Source organism: Vulpes vulpes, chromosome 15 (genome assembly GCF_048418805.1).
Source record: "Vulpes vulpes isolate BD-2025 chromosome 15, VulVul3, whole genome shotgun sequence".
Classification (NCBI taxonomy): domain Eukaryota; kingdom Metazoa; phylum Chordata; class Mammalia; order Carnivora; family Canidae; genus Vulpes; species Vulpes vulpes.
The window spans coordinates 820,321-847,500 of NC_132794.1; the positions used below are offsets into that span (position 1 = coordinate 820,321).

Consider the following 27,180-nt stretch of genomic DNA (forward strand, 5'->3'; position numbering starts at 1 on the left):
CGGAGAATTCTTCCCAACTCATCTTGTGAGGTCGCCATCACCCTGATACCAAAAGCAGAGCAATGTGCCCTATGGACATAGACGCAAATAAACTAAAACAACTTTTTAATTGGCAAAACGAATCCAGGAATGTACAGAAGATTTATACACCAGGACCAAGTAGGGTTTATCCAGGTATGCAAGGCTGGCTCCACAAGAAAAAGTCAATCAATATAATCCACTGTATCTATAAAACCCATTTGATCATATAAATTGATGCATAAAAGGCATCTAACAAAATTCAACTTATTCACAATAAAAAATACCAGCGAATTAAGGACACAAGAAAATTAGCACAACCTGATAAACAGCATCTATGAAACCTAGAGCTAACATCATACCTAATGTTGATAAGCTGGATGCTCTGCCCTACAGCTGGGCACAGGGCAAGGCTGTGCAGTCACCACTCTTATCCAGGATGCTGTGGGTTCCAGCCATGTCATAGGCAAGAAAAATAAATCAGAGACCTACAGACTGGAAAAGAAGAACTAAACTATCTCTATTTGCAAATGATAGTTTTCTACCTAGAAAATCCCAAGGAATCTACACAACAAACCCCCTAGCACTGATAAGTGAGTTCAGAAAGGCAGAGTATAAGAATAATACACAAAAATTAACTGTATTTTCTAGATACTAACAGTGAACTCACATAAACCAAAATTTAAAACACAGTATCATTTAAAATAATTCAAAATAAAATGAATTACTTATATACACTTAACATATACAGGATCTGTATCCTGGAAACTGTGAAATGCTGATAAAGTAAATTTCAAAAACCTAAGTAAATGGAGAGACACATTATATCCATGGATTGGAAGACTCAACATAGTAAAAATATCAGTTCTCTCCAAATTGATCTAAATGTTCAATGCAATTCTTTTAAAAATCCCAGCAACGGGATGGCTCAGTTGTTAAGCATCTGACTCTTGATCCTAGCTTAGGTCTGGATCTCAGGGTTGTGAGTTCAGGTCCCACATTGGGCTTCATGCTACTATTTAAATAATTTTTTAAAAATCCCAGCAATGATTTGTAGACATAAGTGAGCTTATTATAAAACCTATACAGAAAGGTGCAAACCATAGAGTAGCTTTAAAAATCTTGGGAAAAAAAGAATAAAGCAAAAAGAATCACTCAGGGCAATAATAAGTCTGAATCTGTAACTACAGTTTTCAAGATAGCACAGACCAATAGAATAGACTAGAGAACCTAGAAATAAACCCACCCAAATATGCCCAACTCATTTTTGACGAAGTGGAAAAACAATTCAATGAAGAAAAAAGTAGTCTTTTCAACAAATGGATTTCAGACACTTGAATAGGCAATAAAATGAACCCTGATTCAGGTCTCACGCCTTACACAAACATTAACTCAAAATGGATGATAGACATATATATAAAACAAGAAACTAAAACCTTTAGGAAAAAGGCAAAGGAGAAAAATCTTCAGAATCTAGGGTAAGCAGAGTCCTTAGACTTGACACAGAAGGCATGATCTGTGAAAGGGAAAATCACTAGATTGGACTTAATGAAAATCAAAAACATTTGCTATGCAAAATCCCCTGTTAAGACAATGAAGACAAACTATAACCTGGGAGAAAATATTTGCAAACCACGTATCCAGCAAAAGACTAGCATACAGAATATATGAAGCACACTCAAAACTCAACAATAAAATTCTTTTAAAAATCAATTAGAGGGACACCTGGGTGGCTCAGGGGTGGGGTGTCTGCCTTTGGCTCAGGGCATGATCCTGGGGTCCTGGGAGCGAGTCCCACATTGGGCTCCCTGCATGGAGCCTGCTTCTCCTTCTGCCTGTGTCTCTGCCTCTCTCTCTCTCTCTCTCTCTCTCTCTGTCTCTCATGAATAAATAACTGAAATCTTTAAAAAAAACTTGTTTTAAAAAATCAATTAGAAAATTGGGGCACCTGGGTGGCTCAGTCATTAAGGGTCCAACTCTTGATTTCAGCCAGGTCATGATCTCAGGGTCCTGGGGTTGAGCCTTATGTTGGGTCCACAACTCAGCATGGAGTCTGCTTAAGGATTCGCTCCCTCTTCCTCTACCCTTCCCCTACTCTCACATGCCTGTTTTCTCTCTCTCTCTCTCTCTCTCAAATAAATAAACATATATATTGAGAGAAAGAAAGAAAGAAAGAAGGAAGGAAGGAAGGAAGGAAGGAAGGAAGGAAGGAAGGAAGGAAGGAAAGAAGGAGGGAAATGGCAACACAGGTCTACCTCAAGAACCATGAAAAGTCTCAAATAACCTAGTTCCGCACCTAAAGGGGCTAGAAAAATAACAACAAATAAAACCTAAAACCAGCAGAAAGAAGATTAGAGCAGAAATAAATGATAGAGAAACTATAAATACAGTAAAAGATATCAATGAAACCAGGAACTGGTTCTTTGAAAAAAAATCAATAAAATTGAAAACCTCTAGCCAGACATACCAAGAAAGGGAATAGATTCAAATAAATAAAATCACAAATGAGAGGGGAGGAATAACAACCCATACCATAAAAATACAAATAATCATAATATTATGAAAAACTATATGCCAAAAAATTAACAACCTAGAAGAAATGGATAAATTCCTAGAAACATACAAACTACAAACACTGAAACAGGAATAAATAGAAAATTTGAACAGATCAATAACCAGTAAAAAAAACTGAATCAATAATCAAAAATCTCCCAACAAACAAAAGTCCAGGACCAGATAGCTATACAGGCGAATTCTACCAAACATTTAAATAAGTTAATACCTATTCTTCTTGAACTATTCCAAAAGACAGAAAAGGAAGGAAAACTTCCAAATTCATTCTATGAGGCCAGCTTTACCCTGATTCCAAAAACCAAAGACTCCACTAAAAAAGAAAACTACAGGCCAATATCCCTTATGAACACGGATGCAAGAATTCTCAGTAAGATGCTAGCAAATCAAATCCAACAGTGTATTCAAAAAGTCATTCACCACCATCAAGTGGGATTTATTCCTGGGCTGGGGGTGGTTCAATATTCACAAATCAGTCCACGTGATACATCACATCAACACAGAAAAGGGTAAGAACATGTGATAATTTCATAGACGTAGAAAAAGCATGTGACAAAGTACAACATCCATTCATGATAAAAATCCTTAACAAAGTAGGGATAGAGAGAACATACCTCAACATAATAAAAGCCATAAATGAAAAACTCACAGCAAATGTCATACTCAATGGTAAAAACAAAAACAAAAAAACCAAGAGCTTTTCCCCTAAGGTCAGGAACACGACAGCAATGTCCACCCTCACCACTCTTACTTCCCATAGTACCAGAAGTCCTAGCAAAGGCAATCACACAACAAAAAGAAATAAAAGGTAACTGAATCAGTAAGGAAGAACTAAAACTTTCATTCTTTTCAGACAACATGATACTCTATATAGAAAACCTGAAAGACTCCACTAAAAAACTGCTAGAACTGATAAACAAATTCAGCGAAGTCACAGGATACAAAATCCACATACGGAAATCCACTGCATTTCTATATAACAGTAATGAAGCAGCATAAATAGAAATTAAGAATCCCATTTACAATTGCACCAAAAATAGTAAGATACCTAGGAATAAACCTAATAACCAAAGAGGTGAAAGACCTGTACTCTGAAAACTATAAAATACTTATGAAAGAAATTGAAGATGACACAAAGAAATGAAAAGACATTCCAAGCTCATGGACTGGAATAACATAACATTAAAATGTCTATCCTATCCAAAGCAATCTCCACATTTATTAATTAATTTATTTAAGATTTTATTTATTCATGAGAGACACAGGCAGAGGGAGAAGCAGGCTCCCTGCAGGACCCCAGGATCATGACCTGAGCCGAAGGCAGATGCTCAACCACTGAGCCACCCAGGCATCTCCAATCTCCACATTTAATGCAATCCCTATCAAAATACCAACAGTATTTTTCACAGAACTGGAACAAACAATCCCAAAATTTGTATAGAAACAGAAAAGACCCGGGTGGCCCCGATGACTTGGCGGTTTAGCGCTGCCTTCAGCCCAGGGCGTGATCCTGGAGTCCTGGGATCGAGTCCCATGTCAGGCTCCCTGCATGGAGCCTGCTTCTCCCTCTGCCTGTGTCTGTGCCCCTCTCTTTGTTTCTAATAAATAAAATCTTAAAAAAAAAAGAAAAAAGGAAATAGAAAAGACCCGGAACAATCAAAGTAATCTTGAAAAAGAAAAGCAAGAGTCATCACAATTCTGGATTTCAAATTACATTACAAAGCCATAATAATCAAACTGTATGGCACTGGCACAAAAATAGACACATAGATCAATGGAACAGAACATAGAACCCAGAAATGATTCCACAATTACATGGTCAGTTAATCTTTGACAGGGAAGGACAGACTATGCAACGGGAAAAGGATCATCTCTTCAACAAATGGTGTTGGGAAAACTGGGCAGCTACAGGCAAAGGAATGAAACTATACAAAATAAATTCCAAGTGGGGTAAAGACCTAAATATGAGACAGGAAACCATAAAAATCTTAGGAGAGAACATAAGCAGTAACCTCTCAGATATCAGCCATATCTGAGGCACAACATTTTCTAGATATGTCTCCTGAGGCAAGGGAAACAAAAGCAAAAATAAACTATTGGGACTTCATCAAAAAAAAGAGCTTTTCGGGCAGCCCTGGTGGCACAGCGGTTTAGCGCCGCCTGCAGCCCAGGGCGTGATCTGGAGACCCTGGATCGAGTCCCACATCGGGCTCCCTGCATGGAGCCTGCTTCTCCCTCTGCCTGTGTCTGCCTCTCTCTCTCTCTCTCTCTCTGCATCTCTATGAATAAATAAAAAAAAAAATCTTTAAAAAAAAAAAAAAAGAGCTTTTCTGGGACGCCTGGATGGCTCAGCAGTTGAGCGTCTGCCGTCAGCTCAGGGCGTGATCCCGGGGTCCGGGATTGTGTCCCGCATCAGACTCCCTGCATGGAGCCTGCTTCTCCCTCTGCCTGTGTCTCTGCCTCTCTCTCTGTGTCTCTCATGAATAAATAAATAAAATATTTTTTAAAAATAAAATAAAAAGCTTCTGTACAGTAAAGGAAATAATCAACAAAACTAAACGGCAACCTACAGGATGGGAGAAGATACTTGCAAATGACAAATCTGATAAAGGGTTAGTTTCCAAAATATATAGAGAACTGATACAACCCAACACCCCAAACCCAAACAATCCAATTAAAAAATGGCCGGAGGACATCTCTCCAAAGAAGACATCCAGATGGCCAACAGACACATGAAAGATGCTCAACATCGCTCATCATCAGGGAAATACAAATCAAAACCACAACAAGATCCCACCTCACACCTGTCAGACTGGCTAACATCAACAACACACGAAACAAGTGTTGGTGAGGAAGCAGAGGAAAAGGAACCCTTGTGCACTGCTGATGGGGAGGCAAATTGCTATAGCCATTGTGGAAAACAGTGTGGAGGTTCCTCAAAAAGTTAAAAACAGAGCTACCCTACGACCCAGCAAATTGCACTATTAGGTATTTATCCAAACGACACAAATGTCCATCAATAGATGAACAGATAAAGAAGATGTGGTGTGTACACAATGGAATATTACTCAGCCATCAGAAAGGATGAGATCTTGCCATTTGCAATAACATGGACGGAGCTAGAGGGTGTTGAGATGTCAGTCAGAGAGAGACAAACACCACACAATTTCATTCATATGTGGAATTTAATGAACAAAACAAACAAGCAAAGGGAAAGAAGTAAGAAAGAGGCAAAACAAGAAACAGACTCTCAACTACAGGAATAAACTGATGATTACCAGATGATCACCAGAGGGAGGAGAGTGAGGGGACGGGTGAAATAGGTAATGGAGTTAAAAAAAAAAAAAAACATCAATTAGGAAATGAGAAAAAGTCATGAACAGACATTTCCCTGCAGAAAGTATATGGATGGAAAATAAACCCACGAAAATGCTGCTCTACATCATTAGCTATTAAGGAAATGCAAATTATGAGCACAAGGAGGTGTCACTACCTATCCATTGGAACAGCTTTGAAAAACAGTGGTAGTATCAAATATTGGCAAGGAATGTAGGAACCGGATCTCCCATACATTTAAGTAGAAATATAAAATGGTATAGCCATTCTGGAAACATCACTTACTATAAAATGAAACACGTCCTTCCTATGGAAGCTGGCAACTGTACTGTTGGGTATTTATGCCAGAGAAATAACAACTTACACAGACATGAAAAACTGTGCTTGGGCTTACACGGTGACTTTATTTGCAATAGGCAAGAATGGGAAACAACCCCGATGTCCTTCAATGGGTGAGTGGCCAGACTGTGGTCATCCCACACCACCGAGTGCGACATAGCAGAAAAAGGAACACACGACCGATACGCATGGCCCCTGGGACAGGTCTGTAGGTAGGGCCTTATGTGGAGGGAGAATAGCCAGTGTTAAAAGGTTGCAAACTGTAAGACTCCAATTCTGTAACATTTTTGAAAGGACATAATTATCAATTATCAAGAATCAATTATTGGTCTCCAGGGGAGAGCTGGGAGTGGGGTGGAGGGCGAATACTTCAGGGCATCACAAGGCAGTTCCTCAGAGGCGATGCAAGGGGCAGTTGTGTATCTTAGATGGTGGGGGTGGTTATACAAATTTGTGCAGCAGATACAACCGCACAAAATCAAACTACTATTACTACGACTACGGTTATTGCTACTACAATTACCAGTCCTGCCGTTACGACGACGACTACCAAGGCTACAACACCTGCTGCTACTACTGCCACTATTACTACTGCTACCACCACCACCACCACTACTACTAGGACCATTGCTGCTGCTACTACTATTACTACCACCACTAGTACTACTACTACTATCACCACTGCTACTACTACTGGTAGGATTATGACCTACTACTACTACTACTACTATTTCCACTACTCTTGCTACGATTATGACCCACACCACTAATTACTGCTGCTGCTGCTGCTGCTACTACTTCTGTTGTTGCTGCTGTTCCTAACACTGCTACTATTAGTACTACTGTTACTACTAATACTATTGCTGTTACCACTGCTACCACTGCTCCTCCTCCCCCTCCTATTACTCCTACCACACACACATAACTGAGTGCAGGTAAAAATTGGTAAAACTGGGATAAAGTTTGTAGTCTAATTAGCAGTACCGCCTGTATTATTTTCTGGGTTTTCATACTGTACTAACATTAGGTAAGACGTTACCACTGGAAGGAGCTGGGTAAATGTTACAGAAGACTGTGCTATTTTTGTTACTTCCTACGAGTCTGATTTTTTCAGAATAAAAGTCAAAACTAATTTTTTTTTTTTTTTTTTACAAATAATGTTTCTTATAGCAAACACAGAAAGATTCTGAAACAAAAAGCTCCAAAACCCGGTTTCAAACTCAGCTAACACGTTTAACAACAGTACTGTGCAGAACTGGAGAGATTTTATGAGCCAAAAACTAAGCCATGCGAGATGGCCCAAAAGGCAGCACAGAGAGAGCCAGACGGGAACGCGAGGGATGAGACACACGCACACCGGGCAGCCGCGACCTACATTCACTCGGGCTCCAAGGAGAAGGGAGGGGCGGAGCCGAGGCTGTGTCGCAGGGACTGACTCAGGCCCCAGCCCAGCCCGGTCCACGCTCGCTTGACCCAGGACCTCAGCCTGGCTGCAGCGTAATAGGATCTCAAGGAAACAAAGACAAAGAAGAGACCTCCAGAGCAAGCAAAGAAATAAATGAGATTATTCTCAAAGGAGCAGTCATTAGGCCGAAGGCTTCCTTCTCAGCAGCGAGCGCGGCTGCCAGGGCAGGAGGGCTGCGGTGTGCTGGAAATCAGGCGCCGGGGTCTCGCCCGCGAGTGGTCGTCCTTCGCAGATGGAGTGGCTGTCGGCGTTCCAGACAATCAGAAAACGGGGACTTTCTTCCTGGTGGACCCACTCTACAGTCAGTGGCAAAGGGTATTGTTCAGGCACAAGGAAAATGGCCACAGAAAGAATATTGGATTTGCAGAAAGAAATACAGAATAAAGAACGTGAAAATATGAATAAAAGGAAATGAATATCAACCATACAGGACAATGATGTTTGTTGTTTACTTAACTGATTATTAAGTCTCCTAGGACTTAAATATAAAAATTCACTATTTCATGGTAACAGGATGGTTTTTTCTTTTTTCCATTTTTTTATTATTTTTTTTCTTTTTTCCATTTTTTAAAACAATTTTATTTATTTATATGAGAAAGCAAGAGCATGAAAGAGAGAGAGAGAGATTACAAGCAGGGGGGAGGGGCAGAGGGAAAAGCAGACTCCCTCACTGAGCAGGGAGCCTGACACGGAACTTGATCCCAGGACCCTGAGATCATGACCGGAGCCAAATGCAGATGCTTCACTGACTGAGCCACCCAGGCGCCAATTTTTCTTTTAATTTTCAAAATTCCTTAAAAATCCCCAGATACTATGATTAGATAAACAAAGAAAAACCCCGAGACCTCTTCAGTACAGTCAGATGTCCAGGAGTCCATCAAATCCCCAGGACCGGGGTAGGTGTGGCCAGAACATAGCAGCAGGGTCTGAGTGAGTTCCCGGATGCACAGCGTTTGTAGGAAATAGTAAGTGGGGAAGAGGCCTTTGAATCACAAAGCTCAGAACCCCCCGCCGCCCCAATACCAACATCTCCCACAAAGAAATAGAACTGACACTAAGTGGGAATCTAGGTGAATATTCTGAGAGCAAATGGAGAAACTCCAGGAGGTATGTGCTGAACCCAGGTCCCCAGGTTCTGGGAAGGTGGAAACAAAGGAAGAAAGACAGGAGGGAGGGAGGGAAGGCAGGAAGGCTGCAAGGAAGGGAGGAAGGAGCTTGTAGGAAATTTAAACAGTGCTGAGGGCTCTAAGTCCTCAGGAATCTCAGAAATATACAATCTTCACTTCTGGGGAAAGAACGATATGGAGAAAAAAACTGTCCCCAAAACACCACAAGTGAAGCTACTGGAACACAGAAGTCTTCAGAGAAAGACAATGAGAGGAGGAGCAGCCTCAGTGTGTCCATGGCGGACAGGTGATGGCTGAGGGTGCAGGCTGAGGGGTGGGCCAAGGGTGATGGCTAAGGGGGTGGGCCAAGGGTGATGGCTGAGGGTGACGGCTGAGGGTGACGGCTGAGGGGGTGGGCACAGCACAGCCATGGGAGGGGAGCATTGTGGTGGTGGGGGGAGTGCTGAGCGCTGTTCCTCTCCAGATGACAGACATCAGACTGTGGAAGTCCTCCAGAAGCAGGAGTGATGCTCACCAACAGGAAGGCCTGTGCAGAGGCCATTTAAAAAATCTTTCATGGCCACAATAAAGGAGAAACCCCTTGGTCCACAAGGCTAGGAAAGTTATTCTGGCTCATTCCCAATTCCTCTGCAGGAACCTCTTCCCAAATGGTCCAGAAAATCCCTTATTAAAAAAAAAAAAAAGGCAGAAGAGAATTATGATTCAATCCCATAAAATAGTGATAATGAAACATTGTAAGAGATAATAAAAATACATCAGAAAACTATGAACCCAAGGTAGAAAATTATAGCCTAATTAATATGTCAAATTGAACTAAAAACTTTGAAAATCATCAACATTTTAGAAGAACAAAATTTATTTTTTATTTATTTTTTAGAAGAACAAAATTTAAAATAGAATTAGAACATCTCAAAGTGACATGGCAAGGAAACAGGAAGACATAAAAAGGTGGTTGGTAGAGAGCTCAGGAATAAACCAGAATGTTTGTCACAAGTGAGAAGCAGAAGCAGCATATGAGCAAAGAGCACAGAAGGCCCAGGAAAGAGCGTAGAGAAGAGAAACAAGGAAAAAAAATAATGAGACAGATGTGCAGGAAGAAGACTCCAGAGAACATGACGGACACAAAGCACGGGCAAGACAGAGCCGCCGTCCGTGCATGTGAGTACACCCGCTGCGTCTCCACATATACTCGCGGATCACCCCAAAACACTTCCGGACGTAAAACAGCCTGAACCGACACCGTGACTGGGCACCCCACGTTCCTGAAAATTCAAGCCTGAGCAGCTCACAGCAAGACACACTTCAGGAAAACAGATGTTAGAGCCAAGTCTTCGGGGCACCCAGCCTAAAAGGCCCCGCACACTTATAATGAAAAGAACATCAGAGCGAGGAGGTCGGGGTTCTCGACAGCAATGCAGAAGCAAAGCAACACTTTTTAAGACACTAAACTGAAAAAAATATATAAACCAAGCATTTTATGCAGCTAAATTACAGCTGTGCTGGAAAGGCCACAGATAAAAAGATGTGAACGTGCAGGAACCCCGGGAACATTTTCCTGCAGAGCCTACCCCGAAGAACCCAACACGAGTGGGTTCCAGCCAACCGCGAGGTAAGTGGAGAAGCTATGTCACAAGGAGTACGGTGACAAGCATCGGGTCCATTTAGCTCTAGAACCTGAACTAAATGATGCAGTTGGTGGTGACAGAGTAACGTATAAATGTTCCATGTGATGGAGATAAGGAACCGATAAAGGTAATAACGTGGGAGAAGAGGCAGGGGAGGAACGAGGGGAGCCTTACAGCCCCCGAGAGGGAGTAGCCTGGAGGGAGAGAAGCAGCTCCCAGCTCCCTCAAACCCCCAGGAGAGCACATCAATAGACGAGGGAAAAGAAAAAAAGAAAAGAGAGGTTTTTGTGAATTATATAGACAATAGTGGGATCCCCGGGTGGCTCAGTGGTTTGGCCCCTGCCTTCTGCCCAGGGCATGATCCTGGAGTCCCAGGATCGAGTCCCATGTCGGGCTCCCTGCAGGGAGCCTACTTCTCCCTCTGCCTGTGTCTCTGCCTCTCTCTCTCTCTCTCTCTCTCTCTCCCTAGGTCGCTCATGAATGAATAAATAAAATCTTAAAAAAAAAAGTTATATAGACAACAGTATAAAGCCAATAAATAAATAAATAATAAATAAATAAATAAATAAACAAACAAACTTTCCTAATAAGAATGAAAAGGGACGCCCGGGTGGCTTAGTGGTTAAGTGCCTGCCTTCGGCCCAGGTCATGATCCAGAAGACCCGGGATTGAGTCCTGCATCGGGTTCCCTGCATGGAGCCTGCTTCTCCCTCTGCCTGTGTCTCTGCCTCTCTCCCTCTCTGTCTCTCATGAATAAATAAAATCTTAAAAAAAAGAATCAAAAGAAATATGAAAAAGGAAATGTTTACTAAGTTGAGGAGCTCATTTACATACACACGTATATATTTATTTATTTATATTTTCAAGAACAAATAATGGAAAGAAAGACAAAGCTACCTACCTGGGAAGGGAGGAAGGTGGATGGAAAGGGGTGGACATGAGACTTTTCTGAATAGTCTCCAATATATTTTTACTTTATTTTTTTTAAAGATTTTATTTATTTATTTATGACAGACACAGAGAGATAGAGAGAGAGAGAGGCAGAGACACAGGTAGAGGGAGAAGCAGGCTCCATGCAGGGAGCCCGATGTGGGACTCGATCCCGGGACTCCAGAATCACACCCCGGGCCAAAGGCGGTGCTAAACCGCTGAGCCACCGAGGCTGCCCATAATTTTACTTTAGAATCATATAAATGTTACATAATCAAAAATAAGAATTTTTTTAATCCCCCCGGCCCAAAAAAAACCCAAGTATACATGAAGCTGGTGACATAAGCACACAGACAGAAGAATTGTGGCAACTGACTTTAAAGCACAGGAATCTGTCTGGATCTCCTCAGGGATGGACACACATGCCAGGAAATCTTGATGAGCCATTTGTGGGTGCCAATAATATTCCAAAGTCATTATATGTACATTTAGGGTAAAGCACATAAGTAATAATGCTAATAAGACAAAAGAGAAACAAGTACTAAATTTAAAAATTTTTAAGTAGAAACTCTGCGATCTTACATTTGACTTAGAACTATTTCTATGAACTCACACTTTCCCCTTCTTTTCCCCTCCTTCGCTCTCTCCACTAAAACTATGAAAAAGTGGTGATGCTCAATTGCAATAAGCACCCTTAATGCCTAGACTATGGTCTCTAAATATCATTCCCCAACCAGGACGAAGTAGGGCCCCTGAGGGAATTAGCTGATTCCAGGAGGTCTGGGAAAGCAAGCATCAGAGAGGAGAACAGGACGCGTCACGTGACGGAGTCAAGGAAACCGTCAAAGACCGGTGTGGTCATATCCACGCGGAAGCCCGCAAACACGGAATAATCTGAGTAAAGGGAAGAATAGTTGCAAGAGAACAAATGTACCTTCTACGTAAAATCCATATGTTAATAATAATGCTTTACACAGAAAGGAAAAAAAGCAGGAAGAGAAACAAAACCCATAGGACGGTGAAAAAAAAATTAAAAAAAAAAAGTTAAATCCAAAAAAGGAAAGAAACAGGTCTCCTGCCTTTCCGGTAGGAAGCATATTTTAGGTGACTAGACAACCCCAGGGAGTGAGGAGACGTCACCGCATATGGAATAATCCCAACTCATCCACGTGGAAAGGGTTCCACGGCTGGCAGGTCACTGTTCCACCCGCCCTGACGGAGCAGCGGGTCTGGTGGCAGTGGCCAGCGGACCCGGGGGACCCACGACAGCCGCCGCGCCCACAACCTGGCTCCCCCGACGGGGCAGCGCACGGCAGTGCCTAAGTGTGCTCGTCTGGAAAACACGGCTCAGGAGGAACAAAGCCAGGTTCTATGATGTGGGGAGGATGAGGGAGATGGCCAGTGAGCCTGCAAGGACGCAGCGGCCGAGCCCGGGACGTGGGACGGCCTGAGAACCACACGGCCAGGGGCGGTGATGGCCAGGCCCACTGCGCCGCTTCCTGTGATTTGACACGAAGTCACAGGGGAGCCCGGGTTCGAGGGCAGGGAGCGCTGACCCCATGGGAGGGAAGGAGAAGTCCTGACACGGTGGAAGCAGGGGGCTGGGCCCTGCTGCACGGAGGCCACGGCGCCCGGACGGTCCACGGTGAGGCGGCGGGTGGGACGGCAGCGCAGGACGGTGCAGGCAACAGGCAGACGGCGGAGGGCGATCCGGAGGTGCCGGCGCGCTCGCAGCCACGCTGTGTGGGGGTCATTCTGGCTCCAGGGGGGCCGTGACTGGTCCTGTGACTATGGCAGTTGGGACAGGGGCACCTTCAGGATCAGATGACACGGAGCCACTCTGAGGCTCCGTCGATGGGGCCTGCGACCACCCGCAAGCCTGCCAGATGGCAGCAGTCGGCTCCGGGGGCAGCGGGGGCACGGGGCAGGGCGAGGGGAGCACGACGCCCGGTGATGACCGCCCCCCGCCCCCCTCACGGGCCCGTCCTTGCCTGCCGAGCTCGGGGTCAGGCCTGCCCGCGGTCACGCCGCCGCCACGGAGCAGCACAGCCCCGGAGCTCCGTGCCCGCGCCTTCCTGGACTCGGCCTCGGGGCTCGGGGCCGGTCGGGCAGCGCCCCCGGGTCGTGGCGGGCAAGCCGCGGCCGCCCCCTTGGCTGTTCGCCCGGCAGACGCGCAGTCCTCCCCCGAGGACCGTCCTCCCGGGGCTGCGCGCGGGCGGCCGGGTCACAGCAGCCGCAGGACGAGCGCGGCTCTGGGGCAGGCGGGGGAGCCCAGGGGGGCCCGGGGGGAGCTGGGGGGCCCGAGCGAGCCCCGCCGCCTCCGGGCCGCCCCTCGGAGCTGTCATGCAGCGCGGTGGCACCTCCAGCCGCCCGGCCTCCTGCCCCGCCGCCGCCTAGCTCGGCGTCCGGCCGGTACCCGGGGCCTTCGGATGCGCCGCTCCGCTCTCGTCCCCACCTGGGCGAGGCTCCCGAGCCGCTGCCGTGTCCAGCGCCGCCGCGAGCAGCGCCTCAGCCTCCGCGCGGAGACCCGGGAGGACACGCCGCGGTCGGTCTCCGGGAGCTGCTGCGTCCGCGCACACCGGCCGGCTGGTGCCGGGGGCCAAGAGCCTGGACCCAGCATGGCCACCTCGGCCCCCCCCGCCCCCCCGTCCCCCGCCATCGGGAGGGGCCAGCGGCCGGCAGCGTGCGCGCCTGGGGCGATCCAGCTCCTGCAGACACAGGCTGGTAGAGAGCGCAGGCCTCTAGCTGGTGCATGCACCCCCGCAGGTGACCTAGGCACAGGTCCCAAGTGAGCCATGCACAGTGCACACCTGTGCCGGGTGTCACGCTGCAGAGCACACACCCGGGCTGCATCGGGACCCGCGGACGGGCGTCCCTGACCCCGTGTGTCAGAGCCCACAGCCTCGGGCCTCCTCAGTCGGGGCCTCTGCGGGGGGACCCGGGGAAGGGGGCCGTAATGGTCACCAACCTCCAAGAGCCAAGGACGTGGGGCGGCCTCGGCCCAGGGGTGCTGACACCCCACTCCCTCCGCTCACCGATCACGACCCGGCGTGGCCTGGGCCTTCCCTGCACGTGGGCTTTCACTCGGGTGACCACATGTGGTCTGACGTGTGCTCGCTGGTCCACGTGGCCTGAATTTGTGTCCAACATTCAAAAATCAGATTTCACATTCGAATCCCATGAATGAGGGGATGGGGGAGCCCCCGGGAAGCGTGTGCTCAACGCGCCTGCCGCACGCCGGCCGTCCCCGTCCACCTCCGCCTGGGCCCCCAGAGTCCCATCCCCGGACGGTGCCGGGGGCGGGCAGGGGTCTCTGCCAGGCTGCGGGCGGCCACCTCCCCAGAGCCCACGAGCCGACGGGCGGTCGTGCTTGCAGCGTGTGGAACAAGGTGTCATCCCGGGTGAAAGCCGAAGCTCTTCAGGATCCCGCTGTGACGCCCACGTGATGGAGCAAGACCTCAGCGGCCGACTCCCTGTCTGCGTCCACAGAGGACTCCTCCCTGGTCGCCGTAAGTGAATGTCGGAGGCTGGAGGACCTAGACGAGCTGACTAACCAGTTCTGCCAAGTTCCGTAAAAGGAGGCAGGACCCCAGAATGCTTCCGGCGCTTCCTTCCCTAAACAGGTCAAAGGACGCCCCGTTCTCTCCTGAGGAGCCAGGCGTCTGGCGCTCAGGGCGCCCGTCGGCCTCGTGGGCCACACGACGTCGGCACAAGCCGGGAGGCCCCGAGGGCTGCGGGTGCCCCGCAAAGGCCGGGGCCTCTGCCACAGCTCCCCCGGCAGCACGTTGACTCTGCGGGGAGGACGGGAAAACAGGATCACGCGCTAGTGCTCCGGACCCCGTGGGACAGGTGCTGCGCCGGGGGTGGGGGCTGCAGGAGGGCAGGGGCCCCCGGGACGGGAGGATCGGCCGCGCATCACCGGGACAGGCTTGCCGGGTGGGGGTCCTCCGTTCCGGGCCGAGGAGCAGAGCTGGGCTGCAGGAAGCCCGGAGGCTGGGACGCGGGGAAGGACCTCCCTCCCGGGAGAAGACAGCAGGGAGCGGGACACCCGCTGCCCGGGAGGGGTGGGAGGGGGGACCGGGCTGCACTGGGGCAGGAGAAGGGGGGACCCGGGGCGAGGGCAGGAGCACAGAGCTCCTCGTTTCTGCACAACAGTGACAGGAGCAGATGGTGATCACGCTCCTTTGATTCCCTTCCCTTTTGGAAAAGGCTTAGTCATGAAATGTTTGCAGCGTCTTAAAGTTGGCTTATAAACGTCATTATTGTGCCACGCTCCCCCATCGTTACCTATCTTGTTTTATTAAAAATATGATTTACACGACTGTCCAGACGGGGATCACTTGCACAAGCAGGGGAGGGAGCACAGTGGGGCCGCTCCTGCCCTCTCCCCTGGCTGTGGGTAGTGCCCAGGGGCTGTCTGCCCCCACTGAGAGCTGATCTGAGCCCTGGGGAAGATGATGTGGCTCACAGCTGGGCTCAGTGGCACGCACATGCCCGCCAGGAGCCTGGGGACATGGAGGTCCCTGAGCTCGGGATGGTGCCTGGGGACTCAGGCTGCCCGCTTGCCCAGGGAAGCCTACCTCTTGGGGCACTGCGGACCCGACGTCGCTGGGCAGACGGGCACAGACAGGGACCCAGAGACAACAGGAGGCTGCAAAGCTCCATGAGACACACGTGAGGCCCCGGCTGGGGGCCCGGCCAAGCCCGTGAGGCCTTGCTTGTTGCCCGCCCACCTAACCAGCGCTTCCTACACCATGGATTGGCTCCTCTGCGGGAGCTCGGCCCGACACACGGCTTCACGCCCACGACCCAAGACACGGCCCAGCCACTCCCCCACCTCCAGGCGTCTTGTCTGGGCTCCCAGCAGCCTTGCAGACCACCACCACAGCGGCCAGCCTGCAGAGGCCACTCCTCTGCTCACCTGTGCCCTCCCTCTGAACGCCCGGCGCACTACGTCCCCACCACCTAAAATCACTCCCAGCCCGGAGTAAAGGCAGAGGGCACAGATTCTGGATAAGTGAGAAGAGAAGGAGAAGAGGAATCACACTACGAGCCCGGTGCACCCTGACAGCAGGGTGAGGCCACGGCCAGCCGTGTGGCCGAGGAGGAGGAGCAAACCTCTGGACCCTCTCATCACGGCCCACGCGACACAGCCCGGGACCCCCAGGGTGCTTGGCCTGTGCCATCCCTCTCTTGGGCAGGGGCAGAAGCTACAGAAGGGCTTGGGTCATTTCTCGCAACACCCGGAGGGAAGGCCAGAGCCACGCAGGGCTGACCATGGCCAGCAGCCTCCCCAGAGTGAAACACAAAGTGCCCTGTCCTGTCCCAGGGCTGGCAACAGAGCCAGGCAGAAGGCTTTCCAGCCATCAGCTCAGGGGAGGTGGGCAGGCCCCAAGCACGGCTCAGGGGCGGGCGACAAAGGACAGAGGGTGGAGGACAGGAGCCAAAGAATGATGGAAGGATTTCCTCCAGGTGACACTGACGTCAGAGGGCCTGTGTGCTCGGCAAAGCCTCGGTCCCCCTCCCCGGGCGTGGAATATTTCCCATCCCTGTGTCGTGCTTGGCCATACACTTGCTCTTCCCAACCAAAAGTGAGCAAAGGTGGCACATGCCACTCTGTGTTCCGGTGACAGACATCCCCCTGATATCCAGCAGGACCACAGCGGACCCAAAACCGATGGCAACCACAGCGCAGCCCAGGCCATGCTGACCGCTACGGCAGCCACCGGGGGGCCACCACCCCGGGAGCCAGGAGGGAAGACGGCAGAGGCTGGGACGACGAGGGAGCACACAAGCATCAGCACCATTACCGCGTGCTGGAGCAGAGCTCCGGTTTCCGGAGGAGCTTGGGGCTTCAGGCAGAGCGTGAAGGGCAGCTGGGGGCACGCCTCGTTCGCAGAGGCTGTATTTGAGAAGGGACAAGAAAGACCCCCGGGGGTGTGGGGGTGGGCTGGTGTGAGCGCAAACGGGAGGGACAGAAGGGGCTGACCAGGCGGCCTGGGAGCGCGGGGGTGCAGCGCGGTGCCCACAGCGGGGGGGAGCCGTCCTCAGCACCCTTGGCCTCAAGACTTCCTTGGTCTCATAATAGTCACTGGGACGCCAGCCACGTACTTTTGTTTATGTGGGTTGTATCCATCATCACTCACCTTGTTAGAAATGAAAACTACGACTTTAAATATTTTATTAATCATTAATATTAAATATTAATATAATATTAAATATATAACATTTAATATCATATTAATATTAATATAATAATTATAATAATTATATAATAATTACATATATTATCATACTATATGTTATTAGTATATTATACATATTAATTATACATTATATTATATATATTATATATTATGTTATGTATTATATGTTATAATTATATAATACAGAAGTATATAATTACATATTATTATATTATTATATTATATATTATTAATATATTATATATTAATTACACTGCATAAATTATATTATATGTTATATATGTTATGTAATATTATATGTTATATTATATATTACATATTATAATTATATAATACATAATTATATAGCTACATATTACATTATTATATTATATATTAATACATTATATATAATATTAGTTTTATTATATATTATATATTATATATTATATATAAATTATATGTTATATATAATATATAACATGTTATATATAATATATAATTATATAATAATTACACATTATTATATAATATATAATTATAATATGATTAATAATATAATATATAATAATTATATAATGTATAATTGATATAATTTAATATAATATAACATCATGATATTTAACATAATATTAGTTATGTTTTATTAATTATTAATTATTTTATTAATTTTAAATAATTTTGTTAATTCAGTTAAAAATAGTAGCAAACCCACGCAAGTTAACTGTATTTTCTCAAACCAGAACTTGCCGAGACCGTGGCACAGGCCCACATTTTCATCCCTCGGTACGTCTGCCGGGGAAGACACAGCCGCGTCCTCCCACCTGCCTCTGCGCTAACCCGTTAGGTGCGCTCGTTCGGGCTGAAATGCGCGGAGCCCACCGGCCCCCACGGACGCGCAGCTGGACGGGGAGCGCTATGTCCACAGCCGTCTCAGTAACTGGGGTCGCTCTCCTTTGCCAGGACACCGAAGCTCAAGCGGCCACCGCTTAAAGGGCAGTGAGTGGAGAAGGGCGATCTGAACCCAGAGGAAACCGCATCAAAGAGCCTCCTCAGCTCTACGAGAAACTACGTAAAAAGCCATCGGTCCACCCCAAATTTTGAGTATACCCTTTACCCCTGCATGATTTCCACGATACCACGTAGGGGCCGTTGGGAGGACACTGGTCCAGCGACCGTGCGGCTCTCCAGATACTTCCCTACGCAACATCAAAAAAATCCACATTTGTTAATATCACCACCGAGTTCATCAGAAAAGTCTTATGTCTTAGCTGGGAACGGCAGCAGCTATAAATTTGGGGAAATTCTAACTTTTACTTGAGAGGTCAAAGGTCACCGGCGGCAACAACCCCACCAGTTGGAGTCCCCCGGAAGAGAAGGGCTAATGTCAGTCTTTTCTGAGAAAATGTCTATCAAGTAACCCAGTCGCAGTCTCCACCGCAGTCCCCCAGGCCAGCAGGTGAGTGCACCAAAGCCGAGTTGTCACGAAGGCGGGTCCCCGCAGGGCTGAAGGCTCCAGGTTTGGTTCACCGGGTCACTTGGCCTTAACCGAGCGCGTCCTACAGCGAGAAGTCGGACGCATGGCTCAGTGCCGGCGAAACAGCCATTCCTGACCTCACAGATCCCCGCAAAGGGTCTCCGGACCCCGCCAGGGCAGCCCCCAGACCCCAGCTTAGCTACTCCCAGGGCTGGGGCTGGACGGCCGAGCTCAGGCTGGGGGCTCCGGCCACCCCCTCCCCCAGGCCTCTCTCCTGCGCGTGGGAATGGCCACCTTCTCCCCGAGTTCTCGCACGGTTGTCCCTCTGTGCCTGTCTGTGTCCTCGTCTCTTCGCACGAGCCACCTGTCCTCCCGGGTCAGCCACCCTATGACCTCATTTAACCCCCGTCAAGGCCTGGTCTCCAGGAACGGCCACACTGGGGGGGTGGGGGGGAACAGTTCAGTCCACGGCACCCCATATCCAAACTGCTTCCAGCCGGGAAGTGGGGGGAGCGGGAGGCTGGAGCTTTCGTTCCGGCTTTGGAACCCCGGGGCTCCAGAGCGACAGGAGGCAGATGGGGAGCTCACTAAGCGCAGGCTGGGGATGCGCTGAGCTGTCGGTCGTCTGCCTCACGGGGAAGGAGGGTGCAAGCCGCCGTGAGCAGAGTGCAAACTGCAGTGGCCGTATTACCTATCACTCCCGTCCCGGAGAGCGGTCAGGCCGTGTGTGTAATGTCTCCTGTGGGAAGAAGTTTCACCGGCCTGTGTGCAGCGGTCCTGCTCCCTTCCTTCCACCACTGATAAGGAAAGGGCGAGGGTACAGGTCACGCCGCTCACGTAAGAGCCACAAGTGTGGTCGCTGATCTTAAGACTCAGGTGACAGGCTTCTGGGAAAGACCCGGGCAATCTCCCCTCCTTGTAGGAAGGGAACACTGTCCCCATCCTAACCAGAGAGTAACCAGGTAACCCTTCACTTACCCTCTGGTTTCATACTTTTTTCTCAAATGACTTCTCCTTTTCTCCAGGAACTCTATGTTTGTACTAGGGCCTCATCTACTGATATAGGTCATCAAGTATTTAGGGGAAAGGATGCTCAGGCACTTTACTGCTGAAAATAAACCAAAACCGTTAATTGGGCTTTTGCTAACCAGAGCCTGGTGCACACAAACAAATGAGGGTTCCATATGGGAACTCTGAAGATACACGTGACCGGATTCCCCTGATTGCAGGCCTCATCTGGGAAGCGCACGTATGGGCCGGGCATCCGGGGCTCTGAGCCTGCCCCGGGGCATTATGAATGACCACAGGGAGTCTGAGACACGTAAAAGGACGGAGACTGGCCCTGGAGGTCACAGCCCAGGGAAGCCGCCTCCACAAGCAGCACAAACCTACCCATAGATCCCTAGATACCAGTTTGCACCCTAGACGATGGCTGAGCCCCCTAAACATTCATTCGGTGCTAGTCCAGAAGAGGGGGAGGGTCGGGCCGCAGGTGCAGGTCAGGGTGGCTACTCCTGCTGGCCTGACCTTCTGGTGCCCTAGAGTGTTAGGCCACTCTCTCATTGCAGGACTGGCCACCGTGCGTGATGTGGACTGCGTAATTCCACTTTGGTGGGAAAATAAATGAAGAAAAAATCTGCATCTGCTCATCTGTCCAAGCTGACGAGGCTTAGGACCGGGAGCCCTCTTTGCTGCCTGCTAGCAGCACTGCGCCTCTCCCGCCTCCTCCTCCTCCTCCCGTTTCTGCACCACCTTGGGTGCTCCCTTCAGATTTCCCTACCAGTGTCACCGGTAAAAACTGACAATGGGAAACAACTGATTTCTTTTTTTTTTTTTTTTTTAAGATTTTATTTATTTATTCCAGAGAGACACACAGAGAGAGGCAGAGACACAGGCAGAGGGAGAAGCAGGCTCCATGCAGGGAGCCCGACGTGGGACTCGATCCCGGGACCCCAGGATCACCCCCTGGGCCAAAGGCAGACGCTAAACCGCTGAGCCACCCAGGGATCCCCAACTGGTTGACTTCTAAAAGAGAATCCAGGTGAAATATAATTTGGTATTTGAATTAATTTAAGTTTGTTGGTTTAATTAAGAAAAACATGTCTTTAAACTTAGCAGCATTAAATGTGAAGCTTTTATTCTACCGAGATTTACCGAAGGTCAAATAAGCTCGTGTTATCTCCGATGCAATCTGTTAGCAAAGAGATAACTTAAAGTGATGGTTAATTTTCTGTCTCAAAGCTTCCGTGGATAATGGTTAAGATAGCTTTGAGTCTTTGGTGACCTGAAACTTTAAAGTTTTGCTTGGGTAATAAATTGGGATTAAATTCACTGGACACCTAGGTCCTTTCCAAACGGGACAAAGTACTAAAAGCCTTGACTACTGGACACAGGCTTGTGCTTTTGACTTCTTATTGCAAAGAAACGGAATCTGCTTACATCTGTTGGGGACCATGCTTTGTACTGAACGGATTCCTCAAACCGCCGTCTAAAGAGCTCTGGTAAAAAAAAAATAATAATAAAATAAAATAAATAAATAAATAAATAATAAAAAAAATAAAGAGCTCTGGTGCGACAGGTCACAATTGGTGGCTCCTTAGTCTTCCCTGGAGGCTAAGGTTTCTTTTCTTTCTTTCTTTCTTTCTTTTTCTTTTTCTTTTTTTTTTTTTATTATTTTTTTCTTTTTTTTAAATTTATTTTCTTTTTTTTATTATTATTTTTTTCTTTTTTTTTTGGAGGCTAAGGTTTCTAAGAGGGCAGAGAACTCTGCTAAGGGGAATTATGACTCCTGGGAATAATGGGAGCAATTCTGTGTGGAAGAGCAGGCGACGTGTAGGGGAGATGTGATGAGTGCATTTCTGTTCAAGGTAAAAGAAGGTAATTCTGTCCCAAATAAGACTGGTTGTTTGGGGCGAAAAAAAAAGGCTTGGGGCAAAATCTAAATGCACAGGAGAGTTGCAGGAGATTGTGAAGGAGACCTCTGGAAAGGAATGTCATACGTGGTCAGGAGGGACTAGGATTGAAACGAATGATTTCAAAGGTACACTGTAGAAGACTGAAATTCCACTTTCTCTCAGTTAAAAAAAAAAAAAAAGAGTTTTCTTAAATTGATGGTTTCCTTTTGGTTAAGACTTTTAGGAAAAAAAATACAGGCTTTTGGTATCCTTAAAATCCTAAACTAACTAAAATGGGTAAGAGTTTCTAGAACTAACTAAAGTTGCATTTAAACTGAACAAAGAGGGGATCCCTGGGTGGCGCAGCGGTTTGGCGCCTGCCTTCGGCCCAGGGCGTGATCCTGGAGTCATGAGATCAAGTCCCGCGTCAGGCTCCCTGCATGGAGCCTGCTTCTCCCTCCTCCTGTGTCTCTGCCTCTCTCTCTCTCTGTGTCTATCATGAATAAATAAATAAATAAATCTTAAAAAAAAAAATAAACTGAACAAAGATTAGAAACATGGTCTTAAATGAGCTAATAAGCAAATGACTATAGTTTTGTGACCTGTTTAAAACACTGCTGGTTCTCTAATGTTTGGTCTTTCGGATTAAGAAAATTCAAGATAACTACGACTTACAGAAACGTGATAAAGAGTGTCCATTTGTAAACAAACTGAGGCATTTAACTTTTCTCTCTACTCGAACACTCTCAAATTCAGAAAGGTCCCAGTAACCACTCTTTCTTCCAGGGCAATTATAGTGATTTACACAAATTCCGTAAGAATCCGTTCGGGACACCCTTAAAAACATTGGTTAGTTTACCGAGGCCTTGACTGCAATGTCGTATCTGAGCGAGACAAGCACAGACTCAGGACCAGACGGCTTTAAGGGACTAAGGTTGACTTTACGAAATGTGGAGCCACGAAGCCCCTTGGAAATGTACCTGGTTACAGAGTTCCCAGCGGCCTCGCCAGGTGAGCAGAGAATGTCACTTCCTTGCACGTGCAGGAAACTGAGGATACCTGGAGACCCTGAAAAGGAATTCACCAGCTCAAATCGACAGGCACGTCTCATGGCAACTACTTGGCTTCGCTTCTGGCCTAAAGAGGTACTAAAAGTACAACCTAGAGATTTCTTATAAAAAGGGCTCCTGGGGGGCTCAGTGGTTGAGCGTCTGCATTCAGCTCACGTTGTGACCCCGGGGTCCCGGGTTCGAGTCCTGTATCAGGCTCCCCGCCTGGAGCCTGCTTCTCCCTCTGCCTGTGTCTCTGCCTCTCTCTCTGTGTCTCTCGTGAATAAATAAAAAAAAAAAAAATCTTAAAAATTTTTTTAAAAGTTCCAGCAAAGCAAATGTTAAAGATCTATACAAACAATTGCTATTCTTGCTGAGCATATGTAAATAATTAAAACACGTTTGTTAGGTGCCTGGGTGGCTCGGTCGGTGAAGCGTCTGCCTTCAGCTCAGGTCATGATCCCAGGGTCCTGGGATCGAGTCCCACGTCGGGCTCCCTGCTCAGTGGGGAGCCTGCTTCTCCCTCTGCCCCTCCTCTCCCCCTCCCCCTCTTGTGCTCTCTCCGTCTCGCTCACTCTCTCTCTCTCTCCAATAAATAAGTAAAATCTTTAAAACGAAAACAAGTTTGTTAAAATTGGGACTCGTTTTGCAAACAAATCAGTCTTCACTTGGCTATCTCTAAAGAGGAGGGTTATTATGGAGAGAAATTATGTTTCAGTTAACTCACCTTTACGGATGTTAAATCCCAGTTCTGATTATCTTTGAATCTTTGCTGCTTGCAGAAGCCAGACAGCTTGGGATGAGCTTCAGGGCAACTGACCCGATAGCCCGGGCCGCCTCCTTGGCGGGACTCCCGGGTTGCCCCCGTGTTGTTAACATTATAGACAACTCCTGCAAGGCGTCCCAGTGAATGGGGACATTTGTGATCAGTTAAATGAGGTCGAGAGATCCACTGGTGTATTTGAGGGACTTGGTATTTGGGGATCTTATCTAGTAGGTGTGATCATGATTTTGAGCTTGATGTTGGTCTGTGCTTATCTTTTGCATACGCTGATGCACGTACCGCCTGCCGTCGTCACCCCCCACTGCCCCTGCCCCAGCCACGTATCACAGGCCCCTGGTCCGACCCCTGGATGGACTCTAACGGCTGTACGGCCTGTCGCCCCCATTGCAGCAGGAAGCAGCCAGAGCACTCAGCGTCCCATTCCCTAACGGGGAAGACAGCGTCAAGGTACAGGCAGGGAGACACGGGGGGGCCCCCTGCCAGGCCGAGTCCTACGCCAGAGCCAGAGCGAGCAAGAGCTAAGGGAGCGGCCAGACCACCCGGCCCCGGCGTCAGAGAGCACGTTTCCTTGGCGGCCACGCCGTCGTCACGGGAACGACCAGATGTCGAAGACGGAGTCCTCCCGGGGTTAGCGGCGGTGCCCGTTCACACCAAGACGGCGGCGGCCTCGAGGCCACAGCTCCCGGCCAGGTTTTCGATACAACACGGGCCCTAAACACCCTCGGCGGCAGCCCTCGAGGACCCCTCACTCTGCAGGGCGTCCTCCGTTTCTGCTCCCACCCTCCCTGAACACGCTCTCGCTTGACCCTCCGGGCCCCGAGATTCCTTCCCGGACCGTGGGGGACCAGAAGCCCGCGACCCTGCAGCAGCCGGACGTGACCGTATCCCGCTGCCTGGGAAGGCTCAAAACTAAACTTCGTATTTACGAGCCCCCGGGGTTTGGGCTGTGCTCGGCACCTCGCTCCCGGAGGCAGAGCCTGCTGACCTGCTTTATGTCCCTGCGGAGCCGTCTGCACCTCCAGGTGTGACAGGAATGAGACTGCGGAGCGCGGCCCTGCTCACGGCCCGCGCGTCTCACGCCTCGTGTGGGTCGGCAGTTCTGGGCGCCACGTCCGACCCTCCGCTAACGGCTGGTGCCTGCCCTGCTCTCGTTCGCTTTGTTTCCTCCCCTGCGTTTACTTGTAGATTCGGTTTCGTGGTGAGTGATTTGGCAATAATTGTACCGTAACGTTAGTGGTTAAAATAAGGAAAAATCGGGGTCCCAGGGTGGCTCAGCGGTTTAGCGCCGCTTTTGGCCCAGGGCCTGATCCTGGAGACCCGGGATTGAGTCCCGTGTCGGGCTCCCTGCATGGAGCCTGCTTCTCCCTCTGCCTGGGTCTCTGCCTCTCTCTGTCTCTCTGTCTACCATGGGTGAATGAATGAATGAATGAATGAATAAATCTTTAAAAAAATAAATAAGGAAAAATCACACTTGGATCTGTTTCTCTGCCAACATCACTGTGTAGTGACTCCTCCGTGTGAAATGAGATTCCACGCCCGCCCCCACGCCGACGCCCCTTCTGTTGGAGCAGCCTTGCTGTCCTGCCTGATGAAGGCTGCCCCCCCGCCCCCCCGCCCTGCCTCCACCACTGCTTCGGCTGAGGCATCTCCAAGGAAGGGAGGCTCGCGGTCCAAGCAGCCCCGTCTTCTTTTTTTCCTTTTTATTTTTTTTATGATAGTCACACAGTGAGAGATAGAGAGAGAGGCAGAGACACAGGCAGAGGGAGAAGCAGGCTCCATGCACCGGGAGCCCGACGTGGGATTCGATCCCGGGTCTCCAGGATCGCGCCCTGGGCCAAAGGCAGGCGCTAAACCGCTGCGCCACCCAGGGATCCCAGCCGCCCCGTCTTCTAACTCCCACTTCCCTTCTAATCCCCAGACCTGCCTCTGAAATCCTACTGAAGGGAGGACAGGGCTGCTGAGGGCTGCTGCCTGGCCTCAGGGACACTCCCAGGCACCAGAGATGCCCTCTCCAGTTGCTCACCTGTGAAATGCAGGGCTCGGAGGTTTGCAAATATTTCCCCGGGAGAAGCACATTCCCGTCCAGTAAGACTGTGTCTCACAACCCTGGGGAGCCCCTCGGGGACTTCGGATCTTTACTGCTGGGGACACTCAGCTCTCTCCTGAAGGCCCCCACGTCCCGCATCATCGTCTTGAGGCATCTCCTACTACCCAGGGCCATCTGTGTTCTTGCAGAAGCGACGAGCTGAACTAAGGAGAAGGCCTTGGCGCTGGTGAAAAGCCACTGCCCCACGCGGGCAGCCAGCCCCCTACACCTTTCAGAAAGGCCCCTCCGCCCACACAGCCTGGGGGGACGAAGCCCAGGCAGGGAGGTGAGAGTTTCACGGCGCCGTCCCCACTGGTGATGCTTCGCTGCAAGTAAGCGATCCTGATCTGAAAAATCTGATGACAGGCCTACGTGAGCCTCTGCTTCCACGATTGAGTTGAAAAACTCTAGATATGGCTTCGTGCCCTGAGACTCTCTGAGAACAGGCAGGCTGTGGACATAAAGGGAAACAAGGGACAAAACAAAAAACAGCAAGAATCTGACTGTTCCGAAGCCTGATTGCAGTTAATCAGCCTCCCTGGAAATGTCTAAAGTGTTTGAGGGAAGTAACGAGGGATGCGGACGGGGGGGTGCGGGGGGCGTGGAAAAACATCCTCCCCCCCCCCCACAAACAATGACAAAACTAGACAAAACATCAAAAAGTAACCACTTTATAGAAGTTGAGGAGCCGTTCTTCCAGAAAACCTACGGCATCTCCGACCCAGGAGCCTCTCTGCCGGCCTTGCAGCCTGTGACACTGGCCCCCGCCCCGGGTGGGGACAAGCTCGCCCACACCAGCCCCGTCCCTAGCAATTCAGCCTTGAAAATAAAATCAAGAACACGGAGCAGAGAGCCCGCGCCGTCAAGGAGACAGATTTCACGATTTTCCAATCAGCACGAGGCTCCCAAGCGTGCAGCTGGTGAGGAAGAGTTCCTGCATCCCACGGCACCTGCAATCCCACAGGGCTCACCGGCGCACGGGTCCCGGGCCTCGAGCAGTGCCCGGACCTGCTCTGGGTGCGTGGGTGGACGTGTGCGCGTGCACAGGAGCATGTGGCTGTGGACGCGGTGGCGACGTAACTGTACAGCGAAACCCACGGAGAAACGAGACGCGGGAAGAGCTTACGGGTGAGCTGTGGCTGCTCAGAGACAAGAGCAATGACTGATCCCATCGCCTCCGAGGGACGGGCCGCAGGGCGCGTAGGCAGTGCGTTGCCAGAAAGGTGGTCCTTGGTGGGGAAGAGGGTGCTTCAACCTGCCGGCAGTAATCAACTGGGGAGCGACCGAGGGAAGT

At 49.1% G+C, this 27,180-nt stretch overlaps 1 protein-coding gene across 18 annotated transcripts in view; it reads right to left on the minus strand.

The window, feature by feature from the left end:
• PCBP3 (poly(rC) binding protein 3) overlaps nucleotides 1–27,180 on the minus strand; it is a 245,679-nt gene that overhangs the window by 62,652 nt on the left and 155,847 nt on the right. For 7 of the 18 annotated variants that reach the window (XM_072738938.1, XM_072738934.1, XM_072738930.1 and 4 more), the window contains one exon: nucleotides 22,948–23,035. The exons of the other annotated variants lie outside the window; for them this stretch is intronic. The gene's annotated coding sequence lies outside the window, so the exon portion shown is untranslated. The remainder of the gene's footprint in view (nucleotides 1–22,947; nucleotides 23,036–27,180) is intronic. 18 annotated transcript variants of the gene reach the window in all.